This window comes from Ursus americanus, chromosome 1 (genome assembly GCF_024610735.1).
Source record: "Ursus americanus isolate L20-20 chromosome 1, mUrsAme1.1.p, whole genome shotgun sequence".
Classification (NCBI taxonomy): Eukaryota; Metazoa; Chordata; class Mammalia; order Carnivora; family Ursidae; genus Ursus; species Ursus americanus.
In genome coordinates, this window is record NC_142127.1 from 40,321,559 (window position 1) to 40,348,857 (window position 27,299).

The following is a 27,299-nucleotide window of genomic DNA, read 5'->3' on the forward strand; positions in this document are numbered from 1 at the left end:
ACGCAAGTAATGAATCATGGAACTTTACATCAAAAACTAGGGATGTACTGTCTGGTGACTAACATAATATAATAAAAAATTATTATTAAAAAAAACAATAAAATCCCAATGGTGATCTTCTAAGTCAGGGAAAAAAAGAAAAAGGAATTTATTAAAATGTATTACGTAGGTCACAGAATCTCCAGGAGGTCTGACAAATCAGGCTTAGAGGCTATACAGCCAAAAGTGAGGCTCCGGATCCCACCACAGACCTGGGTGGCCCTGTGAAGACAACTTGCCAGCATCACTGGACACAGCCCTCCCAGGGTACACCACCAACAGCTCCACCACAGGACAGCAGACACCACAAAGAGAACTGTTACCAGAAACCTCTGCGTGGCTGCTGCTGTGACCACCACTCTTCCTAGGAGAGAATTCAAGTGTTCTAAGTTTCTTTGTTTCATCGGCTTCCAAAAAAGGGGTGGCCGCACCCAGATGGTAGAATCTAGATATCTTTGTCTCCTCTGGCTGCTCTTGGAAACTACCATAGGTTGGGTGGCTTGTATAAACATCAGGCATTTATTTCTCACAGTTCTGGAAGGAGGGAAGTCTAAGATTGGGGTTTAGGTCTTCAATATACGAATATATGAATTTTGGAGAGACATAGTTGTTCGGTCCATAGCACCAAGTCATATGTCCATGTTGGGGCTGCAAAAAATGCCAGGAAAGCAAGCATTTGGCATTTTCAGATTCTTTGATGATAGGAAGACATTGTCTCATAAGATGAAAACTCCCCAAACGTAGGTAGGGTGTTCGAGCACTGGAGAGTCAAAAATCATGACAAATGTCTATCTACTATAGCCATGGCTTACATTTCTTTAATATCCTTCTCGGAACCGAGCACCATCAAACCCTGAGGAGTTGCTGACATCATAAATTATCACTGACATTATAAATTATGACTGTGATGCCATGAGGACTTATTCAATTAATTAATTAATTGCCTCTGGTAATGCAGAGGTTCAAAGTAGTCTACAAATTTCCTGATAAACTTAGAAAAAAGGAGATAACTATACCTACTGTAAATTGCTTTCATCTCTACTTTAAAGCAAAGTAGGAAAAAAGTAATAGAAGGGAAAATGTGTGTCTGTATCCATTAATCAAATGACCGCTTCCCAGGGAACACTTGACACTTTAATAGTCATTGTTCAATTAAAGCTCGCACATTTCCTACCAGATCCTCCTGTCTTCAAGACCCTGAGGTTACAGGAGTCAGGGTATGGCATCTTTGGCATCATAATGCTGGGCAAAAAATCCAAGAGAAATGATAATAAAAAATCCCAAGGACCATAATCCAAAGAAGAGCTAGGAACACAAAACATACAAGTTGACCTTGAACAACTTGAACTGAAAGATTTCAACTCTCACTCACCATACCAGCTAAGTCTGCAATATGAACTGAGACAGGTGACTTTCTATGGGGCTGGGAATCATTCCCAGACACCAGGCACCTGCCTTGAGGGAGACACTGTTGGCCTTTCATGGTTCCCATGCTAGACTCTAAGAACTCACCAAACATTTACATGCCAGGCACTTTGCTTGGTACTTTGATGAAAAATCAAGGTGAATAAAATGCCACCCCAAATACTCCCAAATGTAAAATCTATAGGAAACAAGACATCAAGAATTCAAACTGCTTGGGAAGCCTGGATGGCTCAGTCGGTTGAGCATCTGCCTTCGGCTCAGGTCATGATCCCAGGGTCTTGGAATTGAGCCCCACATCGGGCTCTCTGCTCAGCAGGGAGCCTGCTTCTCCCTCTCCCTCTGCCTGCCTCTCTGCCTACTTGTGCCCTCTCTCTCTCTCTGACAAATAAATAAAATCTTTTTAAAAAAAGAATTCAAACAGCTGTAAGATAGAACATAATAAATGCCCTAAGGGCTGCACCAAGTGCAGGACTGGATGGAAGGAAAGGGTAAGAACTCAAGAAAGGCAAATGGCAGGAAAGAACACAATTCTGAAAGCTCCTTCATGACTGCAAGTCATTTTCACAGGTTAGTGAAGAGAGTTAAGAACGGATCTTACCACTTGTCCAGGACTCTTTTTGGCACTTAAATGAAGAGGAAGTGAGGCTTTCCACTAAGAGAGTAGCAGTGCCAGAAACTAGAAGGCAGACTTCCTGACTCCAAAATCTGTGTGAATCCTCTATAATCATGAGACATTTAGGGAGAAGAAAATTTTCCTGTCCTTTCCTGTCCCCTAAACACCACTTATGTCCTTAAACCCTAAATATGGAGAAAAGCCATTTGATCTTGTCACTTGGTGGTGTGGCACTGAGGTGCACGTGTTGGAGGAGGAAGGTGGCCACAGGGACTCTGAGGGACTGACCTGGTATCCCGCAGAGACAACTGCTTAGCTTAGCTGAGACCCAGACAGACCCACCGTTCTATAAAAGCCCCTCAGCACCTAGGTGTCTGGGACAGTTGGGAAGGGCGCCGGGATTGCCAACATCTCATCCAGGGGACTGAGGCTCTGAACTGAGAATTGAAAATTCAGTCTGAGGGGCGCCTGGGTGGTTCAGTCGGTTGAGCGTTGGCCTTCGGCTCAGGTCATGATCCCAGGGTTCTGGGATCGAGCCCTGCATCGGTCTCCTTGCTCAGTGGGGAGCCTGCTTCTCTGCCTGCTGCTCCTCTTGCTTGTGCCCTCTCTTGCTCACTCTCTCTCTCTCACATAAATAAATAAAATCAAAAGAAAGAAAGAAAGAAAGAAAGAAAGAAAGAAAGAAAGAAAGAAAGAAAGAAAGAAAGAAAGAAAGAAAGAAAGAAAGGAAGAAAATTAATTCTGAAATTGAGCTGGTTTGGCTATAGCCCCGCCTGAGCAGGTATGAGCTCTGTCTCAGGTTCAGGAAGTTGTCCAGTGACGCCCAAGGACACAGTGTGGGGTAAGCTTGGCAGCAGCATGGAAAAACATGAGAACACCACACACCTTGTCCACAGCCAAGAAATCAGAGTCACAGAGGCTTAATTGGACTTTGAAATGAGTACTTCACGAAGGGGGGAGGTTGACTCCCCCTTGGTTCTGTTCTCCCCAATTCTGGCAGAAGATTCTACCTAGTAATTAGTTGGTAATATTCCACATCATTTCCTTCCTAGGAAGCTTCCGAGTTTCATATACCCTTGATACACTCATGCTAATTTTTCTTTTTTTCCTACTTTCTGGGCACGGCATTTTTCTTGGGTTTTTTTTGTTCGTTTGTTTTTTGTGTGTTTTTTGTCCCTAAAGGAATTAATTGGCCTCATTCACTAATCTAATAGATTCCTCTCTTGATTTTCAGCTGTTTTCTTTCCTTTGATGTCAAGACCATGAACCAGCGATTAGCAAGCACACTGACCCCGGGCTGGAGTTCCTAGGTCTTCACGGTGTCACTAAGCTACTTGTTAGAATGTAGTAGACATAGAAATGCCCATGTTGTCACCCTGTTGGCATCAGGGCTTTCGTGTGGGAAGCTATTTCCTACAAATAATGGGCCCACTGAAGGTAGCTGTGACTGGTTTGGTCTTGGTCCTACTAGCATTTTGCTGCCACCAAACACAAAAGGATTCTCAAGACTTAATAACTTGCTCCAATCGTCCCATCTGTGAGTTCCCACATCCTTAACGGTTATAAACTTTCTGAATATGACTATAATAATCTCCATCACGTTCTGAAGTCTGCATAGCGTGTCTTTTCTATGGAAGAGTTCCTTAAGTAGGCTCACTCAGGCTTCCTTTCATATCGACGACACTAAGTGCAAGAGAGAAGGGAAAAGCAGACTCTATCTGAAGCCCAAACATTCCTGAGTTGTGATGGCTGGTGGTGGAGAGACAGTAATCTCTGAGCTAAGAATCAGTCATCATGGCACTTTCTAGATGTCAGTACTATGCTGGGTGCCTTGGGAGCACCACGCAGACTTGGTTTTGCCCCTCAATCCTTTGTCCTGGCACCTCAGCAGCAACTGAGAAGTAAACTGGTTGGTGTGACTTGGGAAGAGGAAGCCACGGAGACTCCTGGGTCCGTGTCTGACAAGCGGACTGTGACTCAGTTTCTTCCGTCGCCTCCTCACAGGTCAAATAGACTGGAGAAGACCTTACCTCAGAAAGTTTACAACGTCTACAGATGCAAGAATACTTTACACAGGACATTTCTCTTTTAGTCATGGCAACGAGGGCACTTCCTCATCACTGGGATTTGCCCTTCTGGTGAGGAGTGTCAGCAGGGTGCAGAATCAAGACAGAATCCTCCCTACTCCAGCCCGGCTGGCAAGAGAAAGTGCACCAACGAGGCGCCACTCTCTGCTCGCACTTTATGGCTCTCGGGCTCTCAGTCCCCACATCTAGGCCTTTGTTGGGGGGGGGGGTTGCTGATCAGCATGAGAATCAGCTTTTTTCACATGTTACAGAATAAATTAAAACAGGAGAGATTGGGGTAAGATAACAAGTTAGGGTAAGGAGGAATTCCCTAACTGGGAGTTCGAACACGAAAACATTGGCAGACTATCCCTCTGGACTCCTTTAAAATTAAAATTAATAGTATCGCGTCATGTGCCATGAAACCAGATAATAGAAGAAAAAGAAACTCACATTTTTTGTTGAGTTGTTCCAATGTGTCACACATTTATACACTCAGCATCGTGAGGGAGGTATTAATATACCCATTTTACAGATGAGGGAACAATGAATGACTTTCTCAAACTCACAGATTTTAAAATAGAAAGTCAAAATTCTACCTAGATATCAAAGTCCATGATTTCTTCACTATAACAATTTGCCCGAACAGAGCCATGTTACCATCTCATTATGTACCAGATTTTACAGTTCCTTAAGTCCCTGGTCTATCACCATCAGACCTTCTAATTCTTTGCCGATAACCAATATTTGCCTTGCTGGAAAACATTAGAGGTCTTTAAATATCTTGGGAAATAAAAGCACCATAAAAAAACAAAAAGCAAGAAATAAAATAAAATAAAGGAATTGACCAAGTAAAATCTTTGATGGGACAATATGCGATGGCCTAACAAGAGTGACAGGCCATGGGAAGAGTCTCCTGAAAGCTGTCTCAGCCCCAGATGCTAGGGCTGTCTGAGGAGAGTGGGGAAGAAATGAAGAATCGAACAGGGATGTGGAGCCCTGACAGATGTAACAGTCCTCTACTCTACACACTAGAAGGAATGGTGGCAAATTCTCAAACCCTGTCTTGCCAACAGAGATCTTGGGAGCTCAGACATGAAGTTCACATAAACTAGTGCGGGTTCTTCTGATCAGCTTGTCCCACGATGGCTCCCTTGATGGCTAGGATTTGGAATAAACAGGCGTGGTTCAGTTTAAGAAGCTTCCAAGTCCATGTTGGTATGAGCATGATTTTCTCATGTCATCTCAAAACAAGGTACTCTTCTGAAAGTTGGGTAACCTGGCATTTAAGAGCTCTGTGAAAGGACTGGCCCTCACTGATTGCCCATGTCGCCCTAACCCATCCTTGACTGGTTTTCAGAGGTGGCTGGCCGATGGGGCTCTCTCCAGGGCAAATATGTGGCCACTCGCTGCTCCCTCCCACTCCCTCACCCTGGCACACATCATTAATGGAAGGGAGTGCTCTTTCCTGTGGGGGCCAGATGCAGCCTCAGAATCCTTCTCAGCACAGCTTCGGGCATCCAAAAGGACATCCATTTTGCCAAATTGTCCTCGGGACTGCTGAATAGTGTTTCCAACTTCCCGTCAGATGTTTGGGTGTGCTCATCCTCCCAGAATCTGAGTCATATTCAAAGAAATACTCGATAGAGGGTGAAAGAAGAGCTTTGTTCATTACTACCTCAAGAAAAAAGACTTGAAAATAATTTAATTGAGCATTCAACGACAACAGCAAAATACGTTGTGTGTTTCTATTTGCCAGGCACTGTACTATTCTTCAGAAAGAGTGAGACATACTTCTTATTCTCAATATGCTCACAGTCTAAGAAGAGATGGAGACAAGTACACCATGCTGCATTTTGATAGCCACGCCTCCATCAGCACAGCCTTATCTACGGACAGATACGCACGTGCAGACACACTCACATGTCCACCCATTCTCATCTGACCGCCTGAGGCACCGCATCCCTCCTCCTTGTGTCCCAACAAGGGAAGCTACCAGCTAACTCAACAACAGGTCTCCAGGGTCTCTGGCTGCCTACAATATATAGAAACTAGGGGAAGTGTGCTCCTCCGATTAACACATGAGTTGGCAAAGAGTTCCACTTGGCTCTCCAGTTTCCAGATTTTTCTCCTGGACGTCTTAAAACTTCACTAAGGAAAATTGTTTTCTCAGTCCAAGTATGTTAATTTCAGCACCGTTCCTTGGGACTAATTACAAGAGGACGCATCTCAACCTTTATGGAGCGTTAAGAATCACCTGGGGGTTTGTCCAAATGCAGATTTGTATTCATAAGGTCTGGGATTTATTCCATCTCTATCTCTTTATGGTACATTTTGAGAAATGTTGTGAGTTAATATTATAGTGCAGTGGTCAAATACAAGGGTTCTTCCTGAATTCAAAATCACTTGTGTGACTTTTGCCAAATCACTCATCCTTTCTTTGCCTTAGTTTCTGAATCAATAAAATGGGGATATATATGGTTCTTGTAAGGATGAAATGAGATACTGTGTTAACTGCTTGAATAATGCTTGGCACACACCGCTCATTAAATATTAGATAATTTTTAGTATTTCTTCAAGTCAATTTTATGCCTCACTAATTCACTCTTCCATTATGTCCAGTCCATTATGTTTAGTTTTGTTATTTCAACAACCTTATTTTTCATTCACTGGTTCTCTTCTATGATATCCTTGATTTATAACATCTTATTTCATAAGCTCTGTTCTTGTTTTATAGATATTTTCATTCTTTTATCTTTTTGATGCTGTTAAATTATATTCACATTTTTTATCATGTAAAACTGCTACATTTTCTTTACTTGCTCAAATGTAAGCTATGAACTCATTATGGTTAGGAGATTTTTCAAGGCTCTGTGCTGAATTATGATTTCCTTACACCAAGTTTGAGCAGCACATAGTGGTGGTGATGACTTGATAATTGGAAGACAGGCAGGCAGGTACAAGCCCCCTCCCCCCAAGAGGAAACCTACCTTAAAAGGATTTTACCAGCCCTGCGAGGAGCACTCCACCCTTTCCCATAGGACAGACAGGTGACAAAAACCTGATTGGATGACAGGCACAGGGAGGGTTAATCAGATTAAAACAGCCGTCCAATAAGCCCATAAAAACCCTTAGACTTAGAAACTCTGGTGGCAAGCCTCCCTGGTCCCCTTCCTCCTTGGGAGCTTTGTACTATCCCTTTGCTATTGCTCAGTAAACCTTGCTTTGCTGCCCACCACTCTATCTTCATTCTTTGAAGCAGGGTGACCAAGAACCATGGACACCAACGGAGAAAAAAATCCTGTAACACTGGTACGTAGCTCAGATAGCTGTGTAGAGAAGATCCTGCCAGGAAGGATTGTTCTAGAACTTGTCCCTGCAGGAACAACACAGTTCTAGGTCTTAGGCTTAATACAGGTGTCACTGCTCTGACCCTGGGTTTGTGCTGGGCTGCTCAGCTCCAACTTTGGGAGGTTTCCATTTGTAGGCTAGCAGGACAGCTCCACACCCGGCCAGCCTCTGGCCTCATGCAGGCCCGTCTTCTTGGAGCCTCTTACAGCTTCCAGGCTCAGCCATTTATTCAACTGCTCTGAGCCCTTTCTGGGACTTTTCTCTTCCCTTTCATTCTCAGGCTCTTATGCTTTTTATCTTTTCCCATCCTCATTTGTTCCACCCCCTTTAACTCTCTCCTCAACATTACTATTACATTTAATGACAAAAGATATTTGTTGACAGAAATACTTAGGGAGAAGTTTGTTTTCCCTTCCCTTCCTCCAGAGCCCCAAGTTGCAGAGGCTTTCAAACTTGCCACACCATACTCTCAAAAATCTTCAATCCCTCCACGCCTCTCATTTCCCCTCTTCAGTAATCCTTGCAAGAGACACCCCTACCGGAAGCTATCTAGGCTTGGGCAACACCAATCACCTGGCATGACAGTGGGTCTTGAATTCCAGAAGTGGGGGTGGGGGTCAATATAAGCCCCAGGAAGTAAAAGAGATTGCCACATTCAAAGAGATCTCAGCCCTCTGCAAGCCCTCCCCTTGCTCTATGGTTTTCTGTTTATAATTACTAAAAAATTCCTCTACAGGACAGAGTTTAGATATATCACTGCAGAACTCATTGAACATCATGACACATTATGGTAGACACCCTTCTCCTCTCTCATATCATAGGCTGGACTTAGTGACTTTTTCTTCCTCCAATCATGTATAAATGAAAAAAGTTAACTTGTGCATGTGCACATATGTATGTGTACACACACACACACACACACACACGCACATGCACACACACTTCTCAAGATGAAATAAATAAATCGTATGGTAATACTGGCTACCTTCTTCCATGATTCATTTCCCTCTTTTCCATATGCTCTCTGCCTACATAAATACCTTTAGCCTGTTCATTAATTCCCTAGTAAATGTATTCCATTCTTCCCTCTGTTCCTTTTTTCCAACACTCCAGTTGCTTTTTAGAAGTTTTAGCTCTAACCTTATGCTCTCTGTCTCTCTAGCCCTGCAGTGATTGTCACTATCTTTCTGTGTTTCTCTTTCCTCAAAGTCTTGTAAAATATAACATACTGCAAAACAGTGGTGTTCCTGGGATTTAGCATTTGGGGTGGCAGATGGGGTGGTAATGAATCTGCTTGTGGGGGCTGGGTACATCCCCCAGCACTCCCAACCCGTTGCAGACATTTTGAATTAAAAATATTAAAGATAATGGAATTAGAAGCACATTGATGTGCCATTTAATCTATTCAGGAGTAGATAAGAAAACTTTTTACCGACAGGACTAACATATAGCTAAACAAAATCCCCTTGATAGTAAAGACCCCTGAGAGCTTTAGTTTTGTGCGCTCACTACAACTTAACCATTGGTGAAGAAGGCATTGCCGAAGGCAGAGCTCCAGTTCCAGAAGCTGAGCGTGGCTGCCAACCATGTTTCATTAGATTCTCCTGTTGAACCCTCGTTACCACATGGTCTTCATCCCAACTATCCTCAGACCCATTTTGTCATAAGCCAGGACAGTTGTTGCTTAAACTTAGTATTATAATTATTCCCTTGTACTTCTCCCCCATCTAGAGTATAAACTCTCTTGAGGATAAGGACTATGGTACCCCCCGCAATGGGATGCATGGTGTGCACAGTTGGTGGAAAGCGAGTGGTATTTGTAGAGAAAGACACTGTACAGGCATTTCTCTTACATATTCTCATGTATTCATCATAGCAACCTATGTCCATAGGTGTCAACTGGAAATCATAAAGGTGGATAATCTTACCAAGATCGCAACGCTGGTGAGAGGGTCTGTATGAAAATCCCAATATTCTTGACTTGAAGACATAGTCTTTATACCACGTGATGCCACTTAATGCTGAACAAATGCGTGATGAGTGATGAATGAATCAATCAATCAGTCCTGGACCCAAGGCACTTCCATTCTGCCAGCTCAACTCTGTTTGCAAAATAAAGGGTGATCACTACCACAGACGTGAAAAATGGGAGAGTTCTGGAAAAAGAACATTGGTTCTAAGTGAAAATTTCCAGCACTTAGATATGAAAACCACTGCACAGCAACAATTCTCCTTACAAGGCTAGAAGGCCTAGCAGTTTATTAGCCCATCTGACAACAGACTGGGTGGAAACAGAGAGACTGACGAGGCCAATGTCATATGCGCTGTTGTTGTCGATCTAGAATTAGAACCAAGAGCCTTTGAAAGCTGCATCCTCTGCTCAGCGATCCAGTATTTTTTCAAATACTAACGTACAGTTCTTCACCCCAAGCACTGATGAAAATTGTGCACCAGGAGGAAACCTTGATTATAAATTACTCAATATCAAATACCTCTCTAGGATAGACACCGAACAGGTGCTTTTGGGTTTTCTAGAGTAGAAAAACAGACTCCAGTTCTATCCTCCTTTGTGATGTAACCATAGTGAAGTTAGAGGGTTGCATTAAGCACTGCAGTTGGTGTAGAATATCCTAATTATAATTCTAAATTGAGCTAAATGCTTTTCTAAATAGCGAAAGCCCCAGATAAATTAATTTGAAGGGACATATAAAATTGCAGTCATAGGGAGATAAATATTTCATTAGCAAATCTTTCCATTTTGACTGACCACTTCTAAGTAACTTTTAGATTACTGAGGAGACACACACACACACACACACACACACACTTCTGTGGCTTATGAAAGAAGAAAAAACATTTCCATTATGTTCTGTTTCTTTTGAAGAATTCCCTGAGGAATTCTTCTAAAGTTGAGGCAAATCAGCATACACAAATACGTGCACTTACGATCTCCTTGGAAACTAGAACTGCTGGCCAACTCAGGCAGCAAGCAACAAAATGTTTTCCCCAGGTTTACTTGAAGGGAGAAAAATATTGTGAATATGCAAAGGAAGGTATATGTTGAGTTTCAGGATTTGATGTGCTATCCTCCAGGGGCCTATATTTCCATGCACCAGAAAGACTGCTGCCTTATGCCAAGTCTGCTTGCTGTGCCATCAAAATGAAATAAGCCAAAGAAAAAGGATCATCATAAAAATGACAACCATCTATAGAGCACTTAGCAGGTGCGGAGCCCACCCTCGGCGCTTCGCCTATCTGATCTCGTGTAATTCTCACAAGCACGCTAGGAAGTAGGCATCCGCTCCCTCGTTTTACAGAACAGGAAATGGGCGCTCAGTGATGTCAAGGAGCTCACCTAGGGTCACACAGCCCACGAGTCACGAGGCTGGGTGGACATGACCGCGGTTCTGTCCGTCCTCTGACTCCAAAGCCATGCAGCGGTGCCCGCGCTCCGAGCCCAGCGCTCCGTTCCCGCGGGCACGGTTCTGCGGTCAGTAAGACCGCCTTGGCTGTCCCGCGGCGGTTCAGGGATGTAGTTAATGCCGAGTTCAGGTGGGATTTTCCACCGAAAATGCTTAAAAGCCACCGCAGGTTTTCGGCGGAAACACAGACTCACTAAAATAAAGATGAAGGAGCCGCAAGCACGGATCACACGGCCACCTACTCACCTGTTCTTCATGACTCACTCCTGCCCCAATCTATACTGTAAGGAAAAATCCACAACGAGGAGAATAAGTGATTTGTGCTCTACCCCTAGATGGACAAAAAGATTAAGAGGCGTACTGACACACTCACGCACACACAAATGGAAAACACAGATTTGTTTTGACAACCTATTATACTACAAAAATATTTATGAATGTAAGCTGCAGCAAAGTGCGTCCATCTTCCAAGAGCACACACACCCCGCCAGCGACTGCTTCCATGTGGGGAAGGTGAGAATACCCCTCCAAATTACCTGCCCTCGGGCTAAGGGGGGGCACAAGCAGGAAGCCTCCGGTTTTCCATTATCAGGACTCCTCATAATGTCGTTCTTTTCACAGAACACTCTTATTTTTCACATCCCCTGTTAAGTGACCACCCTTTATTTTGCAATCGGAGAGTCGAGCTGGCAGAACCGAAGTGGCTTGGCAGCTGCAGAAATGAAACTCAACTGAACAAACAGATTCTTAAGTGATGCTTAGATGGAAGAACTTGGACAGGGTTCAGATTTTTTTTAAATTCATTTAAATGTGTGATTGAATCCTGCTCATTACCCTCTCAGCAGAATATTATATATTCAGCTCTTTATTGTATAATAATGTCGAGGATGGAAAATAAGAAAGGTACAATATTACCAACTCTTCTTATTATAGAAGAAGAGCAGCTTTGTTTATGTCATAAACAATAGTCAATAAATGCATATAGCAAGTTAATTTTTCGCAGCAATCCATACCCAGAACTTGAAATATGTTATTTTGTTCCTTGGTCCAAATTTCTTGAGACAAATAAATCCTTCTGTACAGGAATCACACTAAAATCTTGGAGCAAGCAGTGTATTAAGAGCTCACACGCCCAATTTCAGAACGTTGCTTAGGGCAGGTCGGTGACTTTATGTCAGCACTGTTAACAGGTCTCTGACCCCTCTCTCACTCCCACTGCTCCAGCCGGGCAGACCCTCTTACTTCCCATGAATGTTCCAAGTACGTGCCCTCATGCGTGGCCTCGGGGTCATTGCACTTGCTCTGCCCTCTGCCTGCAACACTCTTATCCCAGATCGCCACCTGACTTAACTCCTGACCTCTTCCGAGCATCTGCCCAAATGCTACCTTATATCTTCACACATCATCCTCTAGCCTCCTAACCCACTTAATGATTTTCGACATATTGGAGTCTTCGGATATATATTTATTTGAACCTTGATCTCCTCTCCTACTCAAAGGTAAGCTACATGGACAGAAGGGCTCTGTTCACTGCAGCAACCCCCGCACAGAAAATGGTAGTCACATAAAGCAGGCACTCATGAGTGAATAAATGAATGACTATCCCCAGAACCAGGTTAGGGCTGGGAGCCCTGATGCGGTGGCTGTCCAAGGTATCAGTCTAGAAAAGGGGGCGCAAGCATCATTGGAAAGGTAATGAGATGGAGGGAGTTTATTTTAGAACTCTCAAGAGAAATCTTTTAAACGTTTAGAAGGAATACTTTGATGAAGCTCATGGGGTTGGGGAGGGATGCGCCTCCCCACGTGGAGGTGTCAGATGAGCTACCTTCTAAGGGGGTAAGTACAATTAGCTTTTCTTTTCTTCTACTGAGCAGAGTTCACAAGTTTGGGTCAAAGCAGAATTGCCTGAGTCTAACTAGGGCCCATAACAGCCACCAGTGGTCCTCCCTTCCTTCCCTTCCCTATGTCCTGCAGCCTCTCTTCTGAATCAACGTTGCATGAATAGTTAAATAATACTGGTTTGAAGTAGTGCGGTCACCTCAGGGTCCTAAGTTCAAGCCCCACATGGGATGTAGAGATTACTTACAAAAATAAAATCTTTGTGCGCCTGGGTGGCTCAGTCAGTTAAGTGTCTGCCTTCAGCTCAGGTCATGATCACAGGGTCCTGGGGTCAAACCCTGCCTTGGGCTCCCTGCTCAGCAGGGGGTCTGCTTCTCCTTCTGCCCATCCCACCCCACCCCTACTCCATGCTCATGCGTGCACATGCACACTTGCACTCTCTCCCTCAAACAAAATCTCCTAAAAAATAATAAAAGAAAAGAAAAGAAAATCTTTAGGAGCCCCTGCCTGGCTCAGTCAGTAGAGCGTGCAACTCTTGATCTCAGGGAGAAGTAGTGCTGTCATCAGTCTTCCCTGTGTAACCACATACGTCTCCCCTGTTCAAGGACCTACAGAGTTTCTCAGTTACCTTTTGGATCCCATTCAAACTCCTCAGCTTTGGCACTTAATCCCTAGAACCCAAATATATTACTTGACATGGCACAAGGGACTTTGCATATAGAATTAAGATTACAGAGAGTTTAGGAGATTCTTCATTTGGGCCCAATGTAGTCACATGGATCCTTGAAAGTAGCAGAGAAAAGCAGAAGAATGAGAGAGATACGGCAGAAGAGGGAAACACAGGAGTGATTCAAGGTGTAAGAAAGAGTCAAACTGTCATGGTTAGCTTTGAAGATGGAGGAAGGGACCAGAAGCAAAGAACGTAGGCCACCTCTAGAAGCTGAGAACTACCACCCCCCAACAGCCAGCGAGGAGACAGGGACCTCAGTCCTATAACCACGTGGAAGTCAACTCTTCCAACAACCCGAACGAGCCCAGAAGAGGGTTCTACCCCAGAGGCCAGCTGTACCAGCAACCTAACCCTGACCCTATGAACTTGCAGCAGAAAAACCAGTCGAGCCCACTGGATTTCTGACCTACAGAACTGTAAGATAATAACTTTGTGTGGTTTAAACTGCTGACGTTGTGGTAATTTGTCATGGCAACAATAGGAAGCTAATTCAAGACCTTTAGCAAACTGGATCCCATTTATATGCCCGAAACATCTCATTGCTCTGAACCGTGAATCTACCCACTGCTCCAGTCAACCTGGTCTCCTTTCAGCCCATAAACATGCTCGCTTGTTATTAATTCCACACTGTGTCTCCATTCAAGCTGTTCTCTTACCACACCAACTCATCCCGTCCTTCAAGGCTGAGTCAGACCCACACCCCACCTCTTTAGCCTTCTAATCTGGTTGCCCAACAGGACTTTCCACTTAAGGACTTCCAAGTGTCACACTGTGCTTCATATAATTATGTGTTTTTGTCAAGTGTCTTACCATTTTCTTTCCCAACAAAACTCTGAGGCTTTCATCAGCTGAAGTCACGTATCTCCTTTGTGCCTGGCACAAAAGCACAAAACAATGGATGCACAGTAAACATTTCCTAGAAACTCGCTCCCTTCACTTTTACGGGCCCACTTGGAGATCTTTACATGTAGGGCATTCTCTAACCCGTTCACAGGACAGAATTAGAAAGTATGTTTTGCCGCATAGTTGGTTTCACCTTGTATCACACATCAAATATGCAGCATCCGAACAGAATCAATCCAGCGACAGGAAGCACTTAATTCCATTTATTTCTCTCAGCTGGATATTCCTTGCCAGGACAGAGTTCTCGCCTGATGCCGACTTTTCCACTCCATCCTGCTTCCAAGGAATTTAGCGCTAACAGCATGAGAGCCATAATCAGACCATGTGGGGACAGTTCCTCTACTTCAGTGAGAGCAGCGGTGTTGTGTCTCCTTGCCCAAGCAACCTTTCCCACCCTCACTGCAGTACAGAGGCCACAGAAGCAATGACACCGCCTTTCCTCTCAAGAATAAATCCTCACTTTTCATAATAAAATGAACTGGAAGGCTTTGTCTTGATACAAAGAGGTTTTTAATTAGTATACATACAGTGATCAGACTTGCGCTATAGACTTCATAAAAGCAATCCTGAAAGGTAGCAAGTTGTAAAATATTTATTATACTGTCCTGGGTTTAAAAACATGTGTCTGTAGGGGCTCCTGGGTGGCACAGCGGGTAAGCGTCTGCCTTTGGCTCAGGGCGTGATCCCGGCGTTATGGGATCGAGCCCCACATCAGGCTCCTCCGCTATGAGCCTGCTTCTTCCTCTCCCACTCCCCCTGCTTGTGTTCCCTCTCTCGCTGGCTGTCTCTGTCTCTGTCAAATAAATAAATAAAATCTTTATTTAAAAAAAACAAAAAAAAACATGTGTCTGTAAATTTTATCTACCTCACATATAGTGTTGTCCCGTCTCACAGATGATAACCAACAGGTTCAGACATTCATTCAGTCAGAAAACATTATCTTTTTTCACAGCAACACTAACAGCTCTTCTTCTTTTTTTTTTTTTTTTGCTTTGCTTTTTTTTTTTTTAATGCTAATAGTTTTTATTATAAGTTGTGTCCATTTTAACACAAAGTCATTCAGGGAACACCTACTGATACCTACTATGTGGCTAAAACCTCCCACCCACTATGTGTGGTTAGCTGAGGGATTAAAACGATTTGCTTTTCCCTACATTTTAGCATATGAAGTGTTCTTTGATCTGCTTCCTCCCTAACTTTCCAGCTTGGGTTCCCACTATTCCCTGATCCCAGTGTCTCCAACAGCTCTGGTGATCCTCACGCATGAATATCTGTCGTGAAGTCTGGCCTTTGTGACCTTGTTCGTGCTGTCCCCTTTGCCTAAATTTGTTTTCTCTCTTAAACCCCCAGTCAAGTTAACCCCAATTTAAACTTTAGAATTCAGTTTACATGTCACCATCTCCAGGAAGTCTTTCTTACCCCTCTTTTCACTTTGATTTTCTTACCTCCCAAAAGACTATGCCTTTCTTGAGACAGGAATGGGATCCTAATCATTTTTGTAGCCTTGAAACCGAAAACAATACCTGACACATAGTAGAATTTCAATAACTATTAAATGAAAAAGTTTCAAGCCAGTGGTTGTTAACAACTCCTCCGGCAGCTCATAAGAAGGCCAAACATGGATGCAAATATTAAATGTCAGAATAAGAATAGGATGGGATAGGTATATTAGCTTTCGAGAGCTGCCATAAAAATGACCACAAATGTGGTGGCTTAAAACAGAAATTTATTCTCTCACAGTTCTGGAAACCAGAAGTCCAAAATCCAGGCACTAGGCCACACTCCCTCTCGGGGCTCTGGATTAGAATTCTTTCCATGCGTCTCTCCTGGCTTCTGACGGCTCCTGGAAATCCTTAGTGCTCCTTGGCTTATAGCCACATCACTCCAATCGCTGCCTGCATATTCACATTGTCTCCCCTCTGACTATGTCTTCTCTGTGTGTTTGTCTTATGAGGATATATGTGATTGAATTTAGGACCTACCAGGATAATCCAGGACAAGCTCCTGTCTCAAAATCCTTAACTTAATCATATTTTTGCCATATAAGGTAATACGTACTTTATCATATAGTGTAATATTCACAGGCTTCAGGTTTTAGGATGTGGAGATGTGTTTTTGGAACCACCATTCAAATACAATAGGTGTACGTTAGTGGGGTATCATCCAAGAAGAGTCATAAAATTTCAGAGGAAAGAGTGCACAATGGGTTAGAGTGATGGCCACACAGCCTTAACCCTTTAAAATGTCAAGGCAATTTGCTATTGTCACCATGGTTCCTCTGAGGTAACACAGTGATGCTGATCCATTAAAGAAGAAACTAAGGGATGGAAAAGATATGTGGGTATTACAGAAAGGTCAAGATCAATATTTAACTACCCTCAAGTCTTCATTTATTATCTATACTCTGTTACCATTCAAAATGAATTTCAGAGGGATTCGGTGACAGACGCACCACGGAGCTTCTGCCATTATTTAAGAGATAGGTTTTTATTTCGCCTTGTTTTATTCCAGCGGAAGTCCTCCCAGCGCAGATGCTAACGCTATACATTGGACAACGGGAGTGCAGCAAGGGAAGCTGGGTACTGCCATCGTCAACAAATACCAACTCAGCATCTGCCCGGAGTGAAATACTTTGAGGAATACTGAAGATGAATGAAGCGTGCGTTCAACTCAGGGAGCTACCATGTCATAGAAGACACTTCATCAGGTGACAAGCACGGGCAACGCGTAGGCCAGATAGAATGCTGTGGAAGTGTAAAGCAAGAGAGATCATTCCTGGCTGAAGCCAGTGGGGGAGACTCCAGGGAGCAAATGCCCTGGAACAGGGCATTGAAAAGAAATACCTCACTTAGTAAAACGGGAGCTGGAGAAGGAGTTAGAGTGCGCGAGGGCAAGGGAGAATATATACAAGCATGGAAGTAAAAGATTCTGAAATGTATTGGAAAACAACAAGAAATTCAGGGTATATGCAGGAGGCAAAACGAGAGGAGAGAAAAATGAAAGGAAAACTTGTTATAGATGACCCTTGACTGTCAAGCGAATGATATGGACTTTATTAAATAGGCATGGAGCTGTCATTAGAGATATTTTGAATAAGGAAAAGACATAATCAGACATAATCGGAGTTGTTTGGGAAGATTACTCTGGCTGTGGTGTGAAGGACATGGTAGAAGGCGAGGGAGGCGAGATGCTCAAAGATATTTGCAATAGTACAGCCAAGAGCTAAATAAAGGTCTTAATTAAGAAAGCAGCCATGTGAAAGGAACAGAAGAAGTGAGAGCAATTTCAAAGGAAAACTCAGTAGGATATAATGACTTACTAGGAACACGGGTTTGGAGATATAGCAGGCATCGAGTTTGAGACTGAACTATGGTCATGCAAAATGGTGATGCCATTAGAAGAATTTGAAAAGTCAGGAGGAGGAACAAATTTCACAGCAAAAATGATTAACTGAGCTTACAAGTGTTAAATTTCAAGAACTGGCAGGTCCTAAGGTAAAGATGCCAAGATATGACGTGATTGGAATATAAATGCAAGAATCATTTGAAAACAATGGAAGTCATAGAAATTTATAACACTACAATGGGAGAAAGAAGATATCCTAAAGCTTAAAGAACATCCATAATTAAAGAATGGTAGATGGGCAGAAGCTAGGCAAGAAGGAGAAGACCAAAAAGAAATGATTCCACCAAAAAAAGTAATGAGAGTCCAAATGCTGAGGAGAAAAGAATTCAAGGTAGGAGAGAATTTCATGGATGGGTCATCAATCTCAAACACCGCAAATTTAAAAAATGTATCATCAAGGCACAGACATTGCATCTGTGTTTAGGATGTCTTTTCTTCAGTGGACAGAGAGGCCAAATCACAAGAGAATAAGGCTAATTGGTAGCAAATAAAAGATTATAGATAAATTTTTCAAGAAGTTTAAAGATAAAAAACCAGAAGCCAATATCAGAGGAAAAAGTAAAGTCAAAAGAAAGTTGACACATTTAGATGTTTGGGGGTTTTTTTTAGAATAAATGCTTATATTCCAATCGATGTTTATCTAGTGCCTACCTTGTGCCATTGAGCTAGTGGTGAGCTCTAGAGATGATTAGAACGTGATCCTTACTCTCAAACAGTAAACTCTTGGATAAAATAGAAATTTAAATGCCTTGCTCAACATGGTGTGGTGAGGACTGCAAGTAAGGTAGGCAGGAGGCAGTGGGGACACCAAAAAGGGGCATCAGGCTGGCCTGGGGCAAGGAAAGCTGAGGACAAGGGTGCGGGGCTGATGCTGCCCTTGAATCTTACAGGACAAGACGCTAGTTGGATTGGCATATTTAATAAAGTGCAGGGGAGAGAAGGACTGCGTATGTTTTCTTCAAAGACAAAGAGTCTTACAGGCGGGAAAAACAGAAGTTGATGGGAAAGAGAGAAGGTAAATAATGACAGCTTGGTTCTGCATGAGGCAGGAAAGGATGCGAGTGGGCACGCCAGTGAAGGCATTTGCCTTTTTCCAGGAGGAGACAAAAGGAATGAGACAGAAACTGATGAAGAAATGGGGCCAAGGAAGGCGGTAAGGAAAGGGACTGAGGGAGCCAGGGGTTCTGCCTTGTTCCTTTCTGTGCAATGAAGGTCAACCACCTGCCAAGAGCAGGTGGGACTGGGAAGGACAGAGGAGCGATGATTACTAGATCAATAGTCTTTCGTTCTTTTTAAATTAAAACATTTATTTGCATTGAAGATGGCTTGGGTCTGTCTCTTCCTAATGCATCTCGTGTGAGAAGCAATTCAGCGTGAAGGTGCAGGGCTTACACTCTGGAGCCAGACTGTCCGTGTGTGTCTTGTCCGGTCCTCATATCAGCAGCGTGATGCACGTGGCTTGATAATATAAATAATCTCTCTGTGCCTAGTTTTGCTCCTGTATAAATGGGACAACTAATAGTACCTAGCTCACAGGTTTGTGGTGAGGAATAAAACAATGAACACCTGTAAAGTGCTGAGACCAGTGCCGGGCACACAACACGTACTCAGAAATCTTAGCTCTTATTATTACTAAACCAGTGCTATCTCCTGGAACCTTCTGAGGTGATGGAAACGTCTACCGTGCTGCCCAACACGGTAGTCCCGAGCCGCATTTGGCTACGGAGCACTGCAACTATGGCTTTAAATCTGTGCTCATTTAACGTAAGAAGCCACATATGGCTCGCAGAGGACCGAGCAACCATTTGAAACAGGGTTGCGCTGGCACAAAAAAGGGATGCTGAGTTCTATCCCCCGAGGACTCTGGTCCAGAAATACTGTAGAATAAGCCCCGCCGATTAAAGATACGGTGGCCACTCCTAAGAGTCAGCTTTATTCTGCTGCTGATGATCGAAGGGCGTATGGAGAACGGATGTGCTCACAGCCCCTGTAATTTGGAAGGAGGCTGTAGTATCTGCCAGGGTATTTGTAAGATAAACAAGAGGCAAGCGGCGTATCTCCAAGTGGACAGCACAGAGGTTCTCCAGCTCTCCGCGTAAGTGGGTCAGTTGAAAGCCATTAAGAATGACAGCCGGAGTTCTGACAGAAACCAAGAGCTTCTACCCGGATGTAGTCTTGAGCCCTGTTCATATCTGATGACAATGGAGTAATTTCACATCAGAGCCACCAAAAGAGCCACTATCACAGTCTGGGCGACAACACGGAACTCGGTCTACACAATTGATAACACACAAAAGGAGGAGAAAGGTTATCAATGAATAATGCATTTCCTTTTGTGGAAGCAGGAGGAAAAGAAACAAATGGATCATTAATGGGCTTAATGCGATTAGGGTCCACGGTAGGCAGTAGATGGGGGGAGGTGGGGCAGCCCCGGCTCCTGCCAGCAAAGCCACCAGCAGGAAAGACTGCTGTGGAGTGGAAGGGGAGGGGCTCGTGGGGGTGTTAGTTTGGACTGTTGCTTTCACTTCCCAGGGTTTCAAAGTCTCTTCTTGAATCCCAAATCGGTTGTGTTATTTCTTTCTAGAACAAAATGGCATAGTGGTAAAAACAGTGTATTCCTGAGAACTCATGAAAAGGTATTATCACATTTGAAAAGCTTAATTAAGATGGTAGTGTGAGAGAACACACTGTTACTATTACGGCTTTAAAAAGACTTTTTAGAGGAGGTAATGTTTTTTTAAAAAATTATATTTTCCTGGGGCGCCTGGCTGGCTCAGTCCATGGAACGTGCAACTCTGGATCTCAGGGTTGTGAGTTTAAGCCCCATGTTGGGTGTAGAGATTACTTAAAAATTTTTTAAAAAAATTTTTTTTAAAGATTATATTTTCTTTTATTTGTTCTATTTTTTACATTCCCCGTTTCTTTGCGGAAATCCAAGTTCTTAGCCTATATAAGATTCCATGGACCTGAGGAATCTTATTTAACTTTTTGGTGAAGTAGGTCCTCTGGCAATAAATTCTCTTGTTTCGTTTGCCTAAAAAAATTTTTTTAATTGTTTTAAAATGGTAATGTGAGGAAATGAAGAATAAAGCAATTCAAATAAAAGGACAGGAAATAATTAAGTGAAGAAAAAATATTCTTGAGCGTTGCTAAGAAATCAGACACAAAAGTTGCCGGCTGCAGCTGCTGACTTTATGCAATAGGGCACTTTGCCTGTAGGGCAGCATACCTCGCTCTTTTCAAAGGGGGATGTTTGATTTCACTGTTTTGGAAAATTCTGTGTCTAATATACATGTACATGGGGGAAAAAAACCTTTTTGGTGTAAATGATACTACCTAATGAAGATCTCGTTGCAGGCATTTCTCCTCCTGTGTATAGAGAAGTTACTGGTTTGGGGAAGCCAACAGACCCGGGTTCAGACCAAGGTCCCCTTTTTCTTGTCTATGTGATCTTGGGTGAGTTGTTCCACCTCATGGAGCTTCCATTTCCTTAGCGGGAAAATGGTGACGATAAAACATCTTCATGGAATGTTGTAGAATTGAAGATAATGAGGCAGCCTATGTAAAACACCTAGGAATGCCTGGATCCTAGTCACGGCTTAACAAGCTCTCGCTGCTCTTTCAGGAAGGGGTCAGGGTGTGCATTCTCCCGAGAGGCACCCGACTCCACACGAGCTTGACACAGCTAAAAGCTGACTTGACCCCTATTTAGACACAGAAATCAAGAACTGTTGGCTTTAGGGGATTCCTTCTCCCAGGAAAACACACTTGTCCTGATGACTCTATTAGGCCTTCAGGATCAGTCAGAGAAGACTGGGTAAGGATGGGGGGAGAGGGGGCAGGAAGAAAGGACAGCTGCTCCTGCAGGCTCCAGATAAAGCCCTAACTCCTAGCAATTCCACCTGAGACTGTTAGGACCCTTGTTCTCTCTGACCAGTGTCAACATGGAACTGTGCCCCATACCGATTCCATCTACCATCCCATCCTCCAGCACCAGGCGACTGGGGTGTGCCTGGAATTCTCAACCGGTCGGGTAAGCTTATGGCTCCCATCTAGAACACGGAGCACTACCTAGCCCATTAGATTTTAGGTTTCTATTTTAGAGTATTATACTTCCTAATATTGAATAATGTGCGTTTTTACTATAGCAAAAGAACTAGAAACATGTTTTAGGGAAGCAAATCGCTAGCCTTGCCCGAGGCAGGCAATGGAGGTGGACAATAACCAAGGCTGGCTATGAGTGCAATAGGGGGTTAGTGTAGGTCAGAAAAAGTGGGACACGGTTTGGGACAAGCAGTTGCCCTGGAGTTCATCAGTCCAAGCAGGACATGGATTAACGTGGTCTGACTGCAGAGCAGACAGAGACCAGAACTTAGCTGCTGGCCATCAGGCAGGGAGGGCTCCAGGCAGGCACAGTCCTGTTCGTATTCTAGGTTTTTGTTGGAGAAAGTAACCTGGAAGCTTCATGAGCTCAGATTCCTCCTGGAACTCTCTAGAGTGTTCTAGAGTCTTTGTATTCAAGGTCTAGTCCCTATGACAATGGAAAACATCTTCATGCCCCCACCAGTCTCCGGTTCCCCTAGGTAGAGAAAACAATCTAGCCTTACTAAATCCTCCAAAAAAGAACTGTATCTTCATGGAAATAGACTCTTCCCATCCTTAGAAACTTTATGAGTAATCACATTTTCCACAGTCTCTCCTCTCCCTGGGGGAGGAACTTAATGTCAGGCTAGAATAGCAAAGTCCTTAGAAAATACATGGTGGAAGTACTCTAAAAAACTGGCTTATTGAAGCAAAGCAATTGGCAGGATAAATATGGGGAATGTTTGGAAAAGATACAGAAAGTAGAGCCCTCTTGAATATACAAGAGGCCTTCAACACATGCGTGTGCCCAGGAGCTGTAACACGATGGCCTGTCCTCATCTGTGGGGCAGATCCATGGGGGGACGTCCATTGGCCTGACCCTCGAGGATGAAGTCTAGTGTTTATCGGAGTTCCATTAAGGATAGCTCTTTGTAGAATATGACTCACTTTTAGGCCTTGGAATTCACTTAGAGATTTAAAAAAAAAATGCATTTAAAATCATCTAGGGCCTGTATGCCATTTCTATCCAGTGCCTCTGTATTCGTCATAAGCATCCAAGAGAACCGTCACCTCCCCCACGAAATACACAAACAAGATGCTAAACAGTCTAAGCTCCCTCCCACTCCCCACCTTCCATCTAGAAACCTAATAAGATTTTGAGTTTTAGGGTGATCCAACAATGTGGTTGTATGATCTGGAAAAACACGCCCATTTCCCTTTTTCTCCCAGGCCTCTTGGAAAATGCATATCATGTCCCAGATGGCTTATCCTCGTCAAGAAGGTCTAGAATTTCTAAAACTCTTGAGTTCCTTGTTAGAAAGCCCATATAGAAAACCCACATTCCTGTGAAATACAAGTGACTACAGAGAAATGCCCTGAACTCAAATTTGTTTCCATTTCAAGGGAACTGGAACAAAGGGTCCCTTTGAAATGTAAGAGCAAGATAAGAAAAACAAATAGCAGCCCAGATGTTCTCTTTCCCTCTGAATGCTCACGGTGGCGGTGGCAGGTCCCCCCCCCCCCCCCCCCCCCCGCCCCGTGCTGACTGCAGGTGAGGGCTGCGTCCTGCTAACGGAAAGCACCTGTTTTGGCGAACCACCTGTGCTCTACCTCGCAGGCACTCCAGCCCCAAGTGGGCCTTTATCACCGAAGCCCTGGTTCTTCCCCGTCGCTAACAGAACAGCATCATGAACAGATGTGGTCAGAATGACCTCCAAAAATGGGATTAAAATCAAAGCCTCTGGACCATTCCAAGGGTGTCTTTGTCTCCTCACCGCCTCTGTGCCCTACTAATCTCTCCTTTCCACTTCTTCCAATCCGTGTATCCTTTCCCCCCTACTTTGCTCTAGGAATTAAAGTGGGACGTGTGGTGAGAGGGGGACACGGCTTGTATTTCAAGGGCTCTGAGCCGGCAGAACACACCAGCTGCTTTCCACCCAACTTTTCCCCAACAAAGCCCATCTCTTTCTATCTATATCTCAATCCCTGTTTATTATATGTATTATCAGTGATGTACTTCATATGCTATCTGCAGTAGAATCCCCTACGAACTATTCCTTCTCATTCTTTATTTTACAAAACATGTCTAGAGCTTTTATTATGCCAAATCAATACATTACAATGTTTCCTTCCACATACGGTTTTGTAGAATGCAGTCGCAAATATGCAAGACGCACTCTCTGAATATGACTCACCTCTGGGCTATAAGAACTCAGAACAGCCCCAGGGGCAACCACCGATTCCTTGTGCACAAGCTTACCTGCAAAGCCTTTTTGTTTTAGAAATGAAACAGGGCAATCGAGCCAGCCATTATCTCTGCAATGAATTATGTGCCTCTTACCGAAGCTTGGCCCAATATCCCCCTTCTTACGCTGCTTGGCTTTGTGTTGGGGTTTTTTTTTTTTTTTCCTGTTTTCTTTTCTTCTTGAAAATTATAGACATGGTAATTCACTTGCAACGCACTGAGAATCTTCATCTGGCACCAGCTTTGCTGGTAAATTGCTTCCTTTTAGCAGGAGCTGGGGCAGCCGCACTTGCTGCCGCGGATCAAACAGCCATCTTCATGCCTATCCACGATCACAAGCACAAGCGCACATTCTTAAATGTAACAACCATGTTGCTTTCTCAGAATAACAAATGAAAAGCACAATGGCTTATTTTCGAGCTGGAGGAGAGTGAATCCCCACCCCCAAACCACCAAAGAAAAGCACCGGAGCGGGCGTGGGTATTCGTGCAGATCTGGGGAGAGGGGAGCACAGACAAGAAATCATTTCCTGTTTATTATCTCCCTATCAAATTATACGGGTTCACTAGCTGCAGGCAAGAACCCTGAATTCTAATTGACCTCAGACGCGAGGCAGCGAAGGCTGGCCAGCGCTGCCGTCCGTCCACGTGTCAGGAGAATTTGCCATAATTTGTTGTACAGATTTGCTCTCCTTTTCCCGTTTTTTAGTTTTCTAATAAGAATACCTCTGGTTGAGCAACTTCGTCAGGTCACTTCATGTTCTCCCGGAGGGGGCTGGGCTACTGCCGTGTTTCCTCCACGACTGAAAATTTGATGATAGAAGCCGGCCCTAGAAGGGAGGACTCCCCTTGTTCTGCACCCACTTGCTGTGTGGCCTCGCAAAAGGAACTGAGCAGCACGGTGTCTCTCTCGTTTTAGAGCAAACTTCCTGAGACAAGTGAAGGACAAGCCTGCTGTTAATCAGGCCCCCCTAAAGAGACTAACAGCTGTGCAAATACAAAAGAAAATGGTTTTTGCATCACAGGCCTAATGTGAGGGCCTCTGTAACATTTATGCAAAGGAACCCACTGCCAGTAGATACTGCATTTTTCGCAAGGCACTGGAGAGTTCAGATAGGAATGTGCCATGCAGCGGGCAAACGCAGGGCGTCTCTTACGACATCCCGAGCTGTGTTCCAAGCGGCTGATGCTTTCTATTGTGTGAAAGATAGACCTTCAACCCTTTCTGCTTGTCATTTTTGATGTTTTGGCTCTGGCTATCAAATCAGCAATTAGGCCACCGGAGACGGACCTGCTATTGCGGTGGTCCCTCTTCCTTCTGGCTCGCCTGTTCTCAACGTTACAAACTCCAGGTTGCCAGAGAAAAAACTGCTGGGGTCTCCTCTAAGCTAGACAATGACCTAACGTGCAATCACCGCCCCTCTCCTCACATACTGTGTTTATTGCTCGCATACAATGTTGATTGCTGCCCCGCCGGCACACCCCAGCCTGCTTCTACCATTACTTACTCTGAAAACCATTCGGAATCTTCCCATTTCCAAGAGAAATGCCCCCTCTTGTGGTCACTGCTGAATACAGCAGGCCTCGCTTCCAGAGGGAGCGCTGTAAAAATACCCTAGAACTCCAGTCGCTCAGCGTGGCAAGCTTTAAGCTTTTGCTGTGAGAGCTGAATCCTCTCTAACTGCAGCAGGCTTTCAGAAAAAGATTGAACCATATGAACTGTGGATAGTCAACGGTTTTTGACCTGTAAAACGACAATTTCATACAGTCCAAAGTAATACATCAAGATAAGCCAGGCAGGCAAAGTGCTACCAGCCCCTGTGGTATAAGCTGAGCCCTATGAATACCAGCCAAGAATGGAAATCTTTTCTATTCTAGTATGGAAATCTTTCTTATTCTAGTAACCACAGTGAGGAGTTTTAAACACAATGACTAAATAGTTTTCATTCCCCTAAATGCTAGGTACTACGCAAAGCCCAGAACATAACCTTCTCGTTTCTTGTCAACTGGAAGCGGTTATAAAGAGCAGGCTTAGAAAGTTGGACTTTCCTAGATCTGTCATTTATTTGTTCCAGAGCATTTGCCAAATAAGTGACAGAGCTACCTCTACCCCCAGCACAAGTAGCTGGTACTCTGAACAGGCAAAGCAAATAGCGTAGTGATAAATAGGGTGTTGGAGTTATCTCATAGGTGTGATTATTTTTGTAAGTGCTACCATTTTTGTTTCTTAGTATGAGAAAGTAAATAGTGTGTGATAAATTATGCTACGCAGTCTTTTCCAATAATGTTAACTCACCATGCTAACAAAATTTTAAAATTTTAGGTTTAATTATTCAATATAAAAATCATTGATGTCAAATGGGAATAAGCATCTGTGTCTTCACATGAGAGAGTTTCTGTACTAAATAACTCCTAGAAATCAATAAGAAAAAATCGGCAATTCAGTGTAACAAAAAATGTGATCAGACAACTTACACATTTTTAAAAAATGGTTAAACACGTGTAAAGAAGCTCAACCTCACTCAAACTTAGAGCAATGAAAATTAAACCTACATTGAGATATCACTGTCACCTCTCTGATGGGCAAAAATAAAAACTTGATTAATGCATTCGTGACAAGGATATGAAGAAACAGGCAGTCTTCAACATTTCTGGTATAAATATAAATTGGGGCACTGTTTCTAGACACGGGAATTTAGCAAAAACCATCAGCATCACAAATATATATACTCTAGGCCCTGGAAAATTTCATGCCTGGTAGCATAGCCTATAGATATACTTGCATACATATAACATGATGTATATAAAAGGTTATTTTATTTTATTTTATTTTATTTTATTTTAAAAGATTTTATTTATTTATTTGACAGAGATAGAGACAGCCAGTGAGAGAGGGAACACAAGCAGGGGGAGTGGGAGAGGAAGAAGCAGGCTCACAGCGGAGGAGCCCGATGTGGGGCTCGATCCCAGAACGCCGGGATCACACCCTGAGCCGAAGGCAGACGCTTAACCTCTGTGCCACCCAGGCGCCCCTATAAAAGGTTATTTTAAAAAAAGATTGTATTTATTCATTTATTTGAGAGAGAGAGCATGAGCAGAGGGAGGAGCAGAGGGAGAGGGAAGAGCAGATTCCACACTGAGCGCGCAGCCCACTGCGGGGCTTGATCCCACAACGCTGA

General features: G+C 43.7%; 1 long non-coding RNA gene across 1 annotated transcript; it reads right to left on the reverse strand.

The window, feature by feature from the left end:
* Window positions 1-1,706: 1,706 nt before the first annotated feature.
* LOC148110744 (uncharacterized) lies at window positions 1,707-25,022 on the reverse strand. Its single transcript, XR_015723968.1, has 3 exons — window positions 24,847-25,022; window positions 9,423-9,596; window positions 1,707-7,204 (listed from the first exon to the last, which is right to left on the reverse strand). It is a non-coding gene; the product is annotated as an uncharacterized LOC148110744 (long non-coding RNA).
* Between the last annotated feature and the right edge of the window lie 2,277 nt (window positions 25,023-27,299).